The following is a 12,350-nucleotide window of genomic DNA, read 5'->3' as shown; positions in this document are numbered from 1 at the left end:
GGAGTTAGATTTGCGAATTGTCAGAGTACAGTTGTCTGAACAATATAATTTTGTTGAGAAGCGTGTCATATTGTGATTTGTCTGTTTTGCCAATTTTAGCAACTCCGTTCTGTTTGTTCGAATTGTTCCAAAAACCGTAATTTTTTGCTAACATCAGTGGCTATCGACATGCTTGTAAAGAAATTTTCCGCGATTAAATTTCATCCACGCCCTGTACACTAATGTGCTATTAATTTTACAGTGACAAACTCTCCAAACGAAAATGAAGGTTTTCTCCCTATCTTTTCCCAAATATGGAAAGCTGTTTATGATATATTTGCTATTTACATCGGATGGCAACTACTACTTAGTTAGTTATTAAGCAACTAGTTCGATACCAAATTTGTCAGGTTTACTGGGCATTTACCGAATAAATTTACACCTTGCTTTTGCCAAAAACAATCGTTCATCAACAGTAATATATGATCCTGGTTTATAATATTTTTGACTGTGCTTAATAGTTAAGTCGATTAATAACTCATAACCATTGAATTCTTCGTGATTTTATTAGTATAGAACATGTTATTAAATATCGTCGATATTTCACATCTCACTGGTTCGTGACAGTTGTAAAATTTTTCATGTTCACATACTTGTGTCACTACTACGCGGCCAATCTAGTCTAGCACACAAAATTATACACATCTCAATAATAGCTTACTCTTCTCCGCCCAATCAGACGAGTTAGTACACGTAAACAAAACTATTATTCAATTATTATTATTTCAATTATAGCCCGCTTTCCTCACACACTTTAATTTAAGAATTGTTCTCAAGCAAGCAAGAATTCTGGTGCTTTATTTTGCTATAAACTGGATGATAATTATACCTGTATATACCAACATAAACATGCATCAATATACCTGCTTATACCAATCTACAGTTGTAAATGAGGTACAAATTATTTTCTCTTTCCTCGAATTATTTAAAAACGTCTGTTGGAATACAACGATATTACACACATAGACACATATAATCTTATACAGACACCTACACGGGCATTTGAGCAGGACACTTACACAGGTCATACTCACTGCTATATAGAGAGTGAGATTCAAAATCTTCTAAGGGACCATGGGTCACTACGTACAGTCAGTCTGAGAGTAACTGGCCAACTGTCAACAATCCATAAATTCTTTACCTGTACACTTTGTTAATTATACCATATCACTCACTTATATTTTAAATACATTTGGTTCTGTAATTCTGTTTAATAAATATCACCTAATATTATTTCAACATAAACATCGTGTCTTCCACAGATTATTTATCTTAACTTTAAGATTAAATTCTAACAACGTCATTAATCAAAAAAATCTTTTAACGTGCATCATAAATATACATATGTTCTCAATTCATACATATAATTAAATGTACCATGTAGGTAGATGAAGTTGAGCAAAGTGCAACATTTATTATCTCACAGCTAATAAGCTGTTCCGTATACTTCCTTAAAGTATTCTATGTCACTGCGCTACGCCAGAAAAATTATTGAAAATTCTCAACGCGAGAATTGATTGTAATTTTAATAAATAAATAAATAAATAGCCGTCGAGGATAGCCTCCGATGTGGAGATCGACCAATCAGCAGCAGCGCCAATTTCCCTTACTTTCGGAACGAAGGCTATCCTCGAGTCATAAGTCATAAGTCATAAGTCATAAGTCATAAATAATATACATTGTCTGACGTTAATGCAGGAAGAAGAATATAGAATGATCTACAAAGGAGAATAATTTATGGCATATTTGCAAGTATAAGTTGACATAAGCATTTATAATTTTGTAACATAATTACTATGCAGTCTGTAAATGATAAAACAGAGTACGAAAGTTATTTACCGGATAAAAGCATTTTTTAATCTTTTTGTTAAATTGTAAAAAGCTGACTAGACACCGCTTTTGATGACTTTTAGATATGTTGGAAAGCTCAACATTTCGAATAACTTTTTTCTATACATATAAGAGGTAGAGTCGCTTAATAGCCGCGATATTCGTGAAGAACAACCTTCCCTACTGTAGTGAACTCCGCCGAAAGCCTGTGCCAGCGTATGTGCCGGCATTGGTTTTCAAATCTCTACAATGGATACTTTAAGGAAGTATACGGAACAGCTTATTAGCTGTGAGATAATAAATGTTGCACTTTGCTCAACTTCATCTACCTACATGGTACATTTATGTATATGTATGAATTGAGAACATATGTATATTTATGATGCACGTTAAAAGATTTTTTTGATTAATGACGTTGTTAGAATTTAATCTTAAAGTTAAGATAAATAATCTGTGGAAGACACGATGTTTATGTTGAAATAATATTAGGTGATATTTATTAAACAGAATTACAGAACCAAATGTATTTAAAATATAAGTGAGTGATATGGTATAATTAACAAAGTGTACAGGTAAAGAATTTATGGATTGTTGACAGTTGGCCAGTTACTCTCAGACTGACTGTACGTAGTGACCCATGGTCCCTTAGAAGATTTTGAATCTCACTCTCTATATAGCAGTGAGTATGACCTGTGTAAGTGTCCTGCTCAAATGCCCGTGTAGGTGTCTGTATAAGATTATATGTGTCTATGTGTGTAATATCGTTGTATTCCAACAGACGTTTTTAAATAATTCGAGGAAAGAGAAAATAATTTGTACCTCATTTACAACTGTAGATTGGTATAAGCAGGTATATTGATGCATGTTTATGTTGGTATATACAGGTATAATTATCATCCAGTTTATAGCAAAATAAAGCACCAGAATTCTTGCTTGCTTGAGAACAATTCTTAAATTAAAGTGTGTGAGGAAAGCGGGCTATAATTGAAATAATAATAATTGAATAATAGTTTTGTTTACGTGTACTAACTCGTCTGATTGGGCGGAGAAGAGTAAGCTATTATTGAGATGTGTATAATTTTGTGTGCTAGACTAGATTGGCCGCGTAGTAGTGACACAAGTATGTGAACATGAAAAATTTTACAACTGTCACGAACCAGTGAGATGTGAAATATCGACGATATTTAATAACATGTTCTATACTAATAAAATCACGAAGAATTCAATGGTTATGAGTTATTAATCGACTTAACTATTAAGCACAGTCAAAAATATTATAAACCAGGATCATATATTACTGTTGATGAACGATTGTTTTTGGCAAAAGCAAGGTGTAAATTTATTCGGTAAATGCCCAGTAAACCTGACAAATTTGGTATCGAACTAGTTGCTTAATAACTAACTAAGTAGTAGTTGCCATCCGATGTAAATAGCAAATATATCATAAACAGCTTTCCATATTTGGGAAAAGATAGGGAGAAAACCTTCATTTTCGTTTGGAGAGTTTGTCACTGTAAAATTAGTAGCACATTAGTGTACAGGGCGTGGATGAAATTTAATCGCGGAAAATTTCTTTACAAGCATGTCGATAGCCACTGATGTTAGCAAAAAATTACGGTTTTTGGTACAATTCGAACAAACAGAACGGAGTTGCTAAAATTGGCAAAACAGACAAATCACAATATGACACGCTTCTCAACAAAATTATATTGTTCAGACAACTGTACTCTGACAATTCGCAAATCTAAACCAAATAAAATAGCACAGATTTTTGGTAGAAATACAAGAAAAAATAATGTTCATGTACCGGAGACTATTAGACTATATAATAGTATCAAATTCAGTGTAGGAATGTAGGAAGAAAAACTTTCGGGGCAAGCATTTTCACTTCAGTCGAGAGAAAAACTTACCACCGAATATGAAAAAGAGTAATAGCTACGCAAAGGAGAACCAGCAAAACCAGTAAAAAATACAAGTACCGGTTCACGCGAACAGAAAATATGCATGATAAAATATGTGAAAAACAGTGAGACTAACAATATTATATAGACTAACAGTGAGACTATAATTTGTAAAAAGTGCGGCGAAAGAAAATGAAATATACATTATTTCTTTCTGAATGAAAGGAACTATATTTTTTACTGTCAAATTAAGTATTATATTCATTCTATACTAGGAAATATAGTTGCTTTAAAGACCGGTCATTTGACCGGCCACGGTTGGAATATGTACACGTGGAGTGTATCAATGTTATATAAGTTTGAAAGCTATATAATTCTAACATAGATTCCTTACAAAGAGAATCTGGAAATTTGCAATGTAAATAATTATCAATCGTTCAATTATTGCAGTTCGCGAGATACAAATATTCTTGCGATTTACTATATTTGGATATTCTTCGTGCAATTATCAACGTGGACGGACGTCAAAGTGAAACCACGCGAGTTTGGCATTTCTATATATACAGAACGAACTGTCAACGCGAGTATCTTGAACTAGTTCGATTATTTGCTTACGCTGCTGGAATAAGAAGCACGGAAGGGTCTTTTTCGCGCGGTAAGTGCCACTTGGAACCGATACGAACAGGCATGAAACGGGCTGTCTCAGGAGAAGTATTCTTGCATTATTATAAAGAAATAGATATAGTAATTTAATAAAATATCTCATACACCATGGTCCTGATCATTAATGTGAGTGATTGTATATTGTTGGGTTTTAAATGGTTACGATTCTGAAATGTTAGAAAGAACATTTAAGTGCCGGCCGGTTCAGCTAGCAGGGCCGGTCCGCAGTTCACATGTGGTAGAATTCATTTGGTAGAAGTCGGAAGTTGTAGATTTTTTCAATACTGTACCTTCACACTTTTTAATGTGAGATGTTCCGAAGAATCCATATACTTGTGTAAAAGAAATACTGTGCATAGTTTCATTTAAAAAACCAAAGTATTATTTTAAACATTTCTCAATACTCAATACTTTTGTGGATAGTATGATTTCTTGCTGTCCAGAGCAGACGTGTAATTCTTTGCGTATGTCATCGTTTCTGACGTAGCAGGGTGAATCTATTATCTCACGTAGTATTTGGCTCGTTCACCTACCATCTTTTGCACGTGCGATTTGGCTGCCATTTCCTAGAGTTAAATACCGTAGGTCTAAATTGATTTCATTATACTTTCATAGATGAGCATTTTGTTATGTGGCGGAGGAAAAGAGAGTTGTGCGTTTCGTCCCGGGACTACCGGTGGACTCGTCAATAAGGCTATGCCCGGTAGTCCCTGCCTTAGACGTAGAGGGAGTCTCGCTAGGTACGGTATTTATATCAATGGCTCGTATATTCGACCGCTAGCGAGTTAGACGGACTCGTTGTCGTCGTAGCCCTCTAGTGTTGGCGGTTGGTACCAGCGGATCGCCCGGGAGGTGTTGCGCCGCGTTGATGCCTCGACCTGTCGGCGTCCTGTTGATACTGATCCGCCACAGTTATTTATTGTGGAGCTTGGATTCTCAGCATTTGAGCGAGTTCGTCGATTTCTAACTTGTTTGATGTTTTATTTTTTGCTTAATATATTGATGCAAAGTGAGTTTGTTGTCAAAGCGAAGTGAAGAATAACGACATTTTGTTGAATTTGTTTGTGGTGCTGTGTTACGATTTAATTTCAGACTGCCTGTTTGCAGAGGTACCTTCCAAATATTTTCCAACATTTATTTTGACTTTACTTTGACTTTTACTTTGACTTTATTTACTGCCAATTTTATTCGTTAACGTTTGAGTATTTTTGTGGGTGGGTGTGAGTTTGTATAGATTATGTATAATAAACGGACAAGTAACGTTTCCTTCTGACACAGCTGCTTCAATTACGCGAATGTCAGAGGTGGTGCCTTAGATTTTCACATAGAGATATCTGTTGTTTGTGTATTAGTACATACAGTGAGGTGGACAAAAGGAGTTGTATTTTTTCTAGTAGTTTCTGATGTCTAGCACCGTTGATGTCACTCAACATCAACAAAGAGTGGAGTGCAATATTTCTTTCCATCTGGTGCTCGTAGTATTTGTTCGATCATGCGATAGGTTTGTTCAATAGTGATGTGCTATCTTCGGAATCCAAATTCATGACTTTGCGGTTGAATCCCTTGCTGTTGACAATACTACTGTAATATCGTAGAATATATTTGAATTAGAGGTCGGTTGAAAATAGAAACAAACCGTGTACGTCGTCTTTCGTGGTTTGTTTACATCCAAGAGCGCCTAGTAACAGCGACGCGAGAAAGGATAAGCAGCGTCAAAACAGAGGTACGGTTTCATATTTCAAGGAATAGCAATCGAGAGGCCAGAGTATGTGAGCCGAAAAGTGTGTATGTGTGTGAGAGGACGAGAGCAAGAACGAGCACGACCGGGCAGGAGTGTGTTGCGAGAGTCAGAGCTAATTGAGTCGTTGAAGAGTAGAGTCGTTAGAGTTTTCGAGTCGTTGAAGAGTAGAGTCGTTAGAGGTTTCGAGTCGTCGAAGAGTAGAGTCGTGAGAATTGATAGAGTTGTTAGAGAGAGAGAGTGTGTGTGTGTTAGATTCGTTGTGACGAGAGTGATCAAATAACTGTAGAGTTATTTGATATAGATACGAGTATTGCATTTAGTTTCCGTTAAATATCGTTCTCTGTCCAATTTATATTTGTATATTCAATTTAATATTAATAAATTGTAAGTAATCGAAAAAAAAATTTCTATCCTTATTTTTCGATATTACACTACTGATTTTTGTGTATATTTCCTTCTCAACTATTGTTGATAGAATTGACAATAGTGAAAGGACTTTTATTAGTGAAGACATCTTGGAGGTTATCAGCCATAACCCTTCGTTTGTTCTTCCTGTGATCTTTCCCATGTTCCTGTTGGAGTTTTGATTGGCCTTGCAGCTTGTATTGGTCTTGTTCTTTTTTGGTCGCTTTCCATAAGGAGTAATGTGATATTTCGGTGGTATTAAGGTTCAGGATGTATTTTCTAAATTCTTTATTATCGTAATTACGTATTTCCGCTTTTATGTATAGCCGATCGCAATCCTGGAATATCATTCTAAATTAGTATAGTTGTTGGAAGACTGACTATATGAATAGTTGATGATTAATAAATGCTCGATTTTACTTCTTCACGTTACTCAAAGACTGGAATAAAAACAACAACTTGGCTTCGCAAAGATTATTGTTCTTCTAAATTTGGTATTAACTCTTAAATCACTTCTTTTCTTATTCAATTATTCTTATTCAATTATTTCTTATTCAATTTCAAGAAAACTGACTGCCTCTCAACTGAAAAACTGACTAACTCCAAGTTTATACTAAAAACTATCATGGGATAATTGTCATGTGACAATCCATGAATATGCGGAATTTCTATTCCTTTTTTAATATTTATTAAAATTACAATCAATTCTCGCGTTTAGAATTTTCAGTAATTTTTCTGGCATGGCGCAGTAACATGGCTAATTATTTATAATAAGTTATTACTTATTATAGATAAGTATAATTTGTACGTAAGTATTGTACATAAGTAGATGTTACTTAATTTAAATAACTAGTTGAATCTATCGTTTAGGTCTAACGGGTAGTGTCTCTTCAGCCTGCGGATCTGGTCCGTCGTGTCAAGTAGTCCAGTGATTAGGGGGTTTCGGTGTTTGTTGATTCTTTTGCTATATCTGTCGCTATATTTTGCTATTTCCTCTTTGACAGTGGGTATCTTGAGGTCGCGGTGTATTGTTTCGTTGGTGACATACCAAGGTGCATCAATTAGGGATCTTAGCGTTTTCGATTGGAAACGTTGAAGTATTTCAATGTTGGAGTTATAGTTCTGCCCGAGCAGCCGAGCTAAACGGGCGTGTAAAACAGTGCTTCAGAGAAGAATTAGACGACGACCCAACAAGCAATACCACAACTCAATCAACACACATTACAAAACCTCCACCAATATTTGTTGAGGCGCAAATAATAGACTCGCTTATTGATCAACTTAACAACATTGTTGGAAAGGATAACTACACAATAAAACAAACAAAATTAGAACAGGTAAAAATCCAAACAAACACACCAGAAAATTATAGGAAAGTTATAAAAGAATTAAGGGGAAAAAATGCTATATACCACACCTACCAACTCAAAACGGGAAGGAGCTACAAAGTAGTTATCAGAGGACTGCATCCAAAAATTAACACAAAAAAACTATGTGACAAATTAGCAAATATTGGCCACCAAACAAGATATATAAACAATATTACAAGGTACGATACGAAGCAACCACTACCGCTATTCTTAATAGAATTAGAACCTAAAAATAACAACAAGGAAATTTTCGATATTAAAAAAATTTTAAACACATTAATCACAGTCGAGCCACCCAGGCACAAAAAAGACATACCACAATGCATGAGGTGTCAACAATATGGACACACTAAAAATTACTGCAACAGGAATCCCGCGTGTGTCAAATGCGCAGGAAAGCACCTAACAGCGAACTGCCCATACACGGGAAAAATAAATGATGTAAAATGTTACAATTGCGGTGGAAATCACCCAGCTAGTTACAAAGGCTGTTTAGCAAGAAAACAACTTCAAGGTAAACTTTTTCCGCCGCTTCGTAACAGGACACACAACAATTTCCACACGCAACAGAACAACACAGAATCTATGTCAACACCAAATGCACAGCATGTAATGAACAATAACCACACTAATACCAACACAGTTAGAAACCGAAGCTACGCGCAAGCAGTCAACCGGTCGTCACCCTTAGATAATCAAAAACAGAATAACCACAGCAACGGCGCTACAGAAATCAAAGAGTTAGTAAAACATCCCATAAAAATCACCGAAATACTCACAAAAATGATACGCGAACAAAACGAACTCCTCAGACAGCAAACACAGCAGATAACAGTCATGTTACAATTACTTACTAACGTGATGAGCAAAAAATAAAAACAGCCACGCTTAAAATAGCAGCCTGGAACTCTAACGGCCTACGACAAAGGGCCCTAGAAACTAAAACATTCCTGTATAGCAATAACATCGATATACTACTCGTTTCAGAAACACACCTCGCAATAAAAAGCTATATAAAAATACCGTACTACACCATATATGATACCAAGCATCCCTCAGGGAAAGCACACGGAGGGACGGCAGTAGTAATAAAAAACGACATTAAACATCACCTACACAGCCAGGTCAGTAAGGAACATATACAAGCAACCACCGTTACCGTACAGTCTAACAGCAACCAACTGCAGTTGTCAGCAGTATACGTACCGCCGCGACGCAAAATCACAACGCAAATGTGGGAAGACTACTTCCGACACTTAGGTGACAAGTATATTGCAGCGGGAGACTATAACTCAAAGCACACACTATGGGGATCAAGAATCACCACACCTCGAGGCAGAACCTTGGAAAAATACATCAGAAATTATAACCTCAATATATTATCCACAGGAAGACCGACACACTGGCCGACAGACCTGAGCAAAATACCTGAGCTGCTAGACCTTGCAGTTACAAAGGGACTAAACGCAAATAAACTAAACATAGCACCCAGCCTCGAGCTTACCTCCGACCATAATAATTACATACCGAAACAAACCAATACTTTACAGCAGCACAGAGACGCTATGCAATAAAACCACCAAATGGCAAATATTCAAAGAAATAATAGAGAGCAAAATCAGCTGCAACATCCCACTGAAAACACCTGAACACATCGATCAAGCAGTAACAACACTCACAGAAACTATCCAAGAAGCAGCAAGGGCAACCACTATACCTGAAACAACCAACAGACAAACAAAAACAGTTCCACTAGACATCCTCGAAAAAATTAGAGAAAAAAGAAAAGCGAAAGCAAAATGGCAAAAACACAGAACAAAAGAAAACAAAAAACACCTAAACAAACTCGCAAAACAAATATAAAACAAAATAAAAGAGCACAACGAGTTCACAAAGTTCATAGAGTCACTATCTGCACACGAGAACTACAACTACTTCCTATGGAAAGCCACAAAAAAAAAAAAAAAAAATAAAGAAGACAATAAAAATGGTACCAGCAATCAGAAGAGCAGATAACACATGGGAAAGAAGCAACGAAGAGCAAGCTGAAGAATTTTTCAACCACCTATGCAACACATTCACCCCACATAACATCAACAACAGCAACCACAATAGTCATACGGACGAGAATGCGCTAACCACTAGTACACCAACTGACAATCACTACACCATACCCAAAGCAACAGCACAAGAAATCAGAAACATAATTGAGAAAACAAAAAATAATAAAGCACCAGGAATCGACTTAATTAACGGCAAAATCTTGAAAAACCTTCCGCCAAAAGCGATAAGACAAATCACAATAATAGTTAACGCAATACTAAGAATACAATACTTTCCAAAAACTTGGAAACTGGCACAAATCATAATGATACCCAAACCAGGCAAGGACCCACACAAAACCAAGTCCTACCGACCAATCTCACTACTTCCGGTGTTCTCTAAGATATTAGAGAAAATAATCTACGACCGGATAAAACCAATAATAGAGAAGAACCATTTAATACCGGATCACCAATTCGGATTCAGAAACAAACACTTCACAATAGAACAAACGCACAGACTCGTCAATGAAATCCTACAGGCGCTGGAAACAAAGCAATACTGTACAGCTCTCTTTATGGACATAGAGAAAGCATTTGACAAAATAAACCACGAAAGCCTACTACAATCAATCAGGAAACAGTTCCCGGGGCAGATATAACAACTAATCAAATCATACCTAAGCAGCAGGAGCTTCATAGTAAAAATCAAAAACACACACTCGGAAGCTAAAGAAATCAAGGCAGGAGTTCCGCAAGGAAGCGTCCTAGGACCAACTTTATATACATTATACACGGCCAACATACCAACAACTAACAACAGCAAAATACTGACATTCGCGGATGACACAGCTGTACTAGTCAGGCACACTAACTCTGCAACAGCAGTTACATTACTACAAGAACATATCACAAAAATAGAAAAGTGGCTTCAAGCAAAACAAATCAAAGCAAACCCCGATAAATGCAAACACATTACATTCACACTGCGAAAACAGAAACCACCAAACATTGTACTAAACGGCACACGCACAATACAAACAAGGCAAGTCAAATACCTAGGACTCCACTTAGATTCACGACTCACATGGAAACAGCATATTAAAGCAACAATAGACAAAATACAGATGGCAAGGAGTGCAAATGTACTGGCTAACAAGTCGAAAATCCAAACTAAGCGTAGAGAACAAACTAAAAATATATAAAATGGTCATAAAACCAATCTGGAAGTACGGAATAGCACTATGGGGAACAGCAGCAGTAACCAAAATAGAGGCAACGCAATCGAAAGTACTCAGAACAATAGTAAACGCGCCATGGTACGTCAGGAACGAGGACATTCGAAAAGACCTGGGAATACCAACGGTCAAGGAGAAAATAACAGAAGCGCAAGAAGGTACGGAGAAAGAATAGCAACGCACCCAAACCGGCTGGCAGCGGAAATGGTCAACACATCAAGCATAAAAAGAAGATTAAAAAGGAAACACCCAACAAATCTCACAAGGACATAACCTAACAAACACGATGATGGTACCCCGCTGGGGGTAGCCACCCACATGTTATATTAGTATACCGCTATAATATTCTGTCAAATGTCCTACTGGACAAATTGAAAATTCAAATAAATAAATAAAAAAAAAATCTGTCCGAGTTATGTTTTTATTACCGGAAGTAAGTGCATACAGGGGTTTCATTACAACTGTGATAAACTCTAGACTATAGTATTGGGGATTTTCCCAAAATTTCCAAAATGAAGGCCCCGGTGTCTTTTCATCTCCGACATATATAAGCGCTTGTGGTTTATGATTACGTGGACATTTCTGAAAGGAATGTAATCCTAGCTTTTTTTTTAAATAATAGATTCTGAACCTCATAATAGATAAATAGACTTTGCAGGCGCATAATTGGAATTACATTTAAGCTACAAATTATCTACATGTATAGGTTACTTTGGTTTAAACACACAGCCTCAGTAAGGTATACTTTAGATTGCATATTTATATATAAATGTATCTTGCATTAACACTTCAAGCAAGGAAAATAAAGTAACAAGTAAAGATATTCAAGATTTACTGCCAAGGCGATCAAAAAGATCAAATAAAGGAGTTCCTCCCGATAGGTACATGGGAGTACTAAACATGACAGTTAGCCTAGGAGAGCCAAAGGATCGAAAGGATGCATTATCAAGGCCAGATGCAGAACTGTGGATAAAGGCGATGGACGAGTAAATGGATTCACTAAAAAATAACAAGACTTGGAGCCTTGTAATTCCACCTAAAGAGCGAAAGATTATTGGATGTAAATGCGTATACAAGATAAAAAGAAACACCGAAGGCAAAATTGTAAAATATAAGGCAAG

The sequence above is a fragment of the Bombus huntii genome, chromosome 13 (genome assembly GCF_024542735.1).
Source record: "Bombus huntii isolate Logan2020A chromosome 13, iyBomHunt1.1, whole genome shotgun sequence".
NCBI lineage: Eukaryota > Metazoa > Arthropoda > Insecta > Hymenoptera > Apidae > Bombus > Bombus huntii.
Note: the sequence above shows the minus strand (reverse complement) of the source record.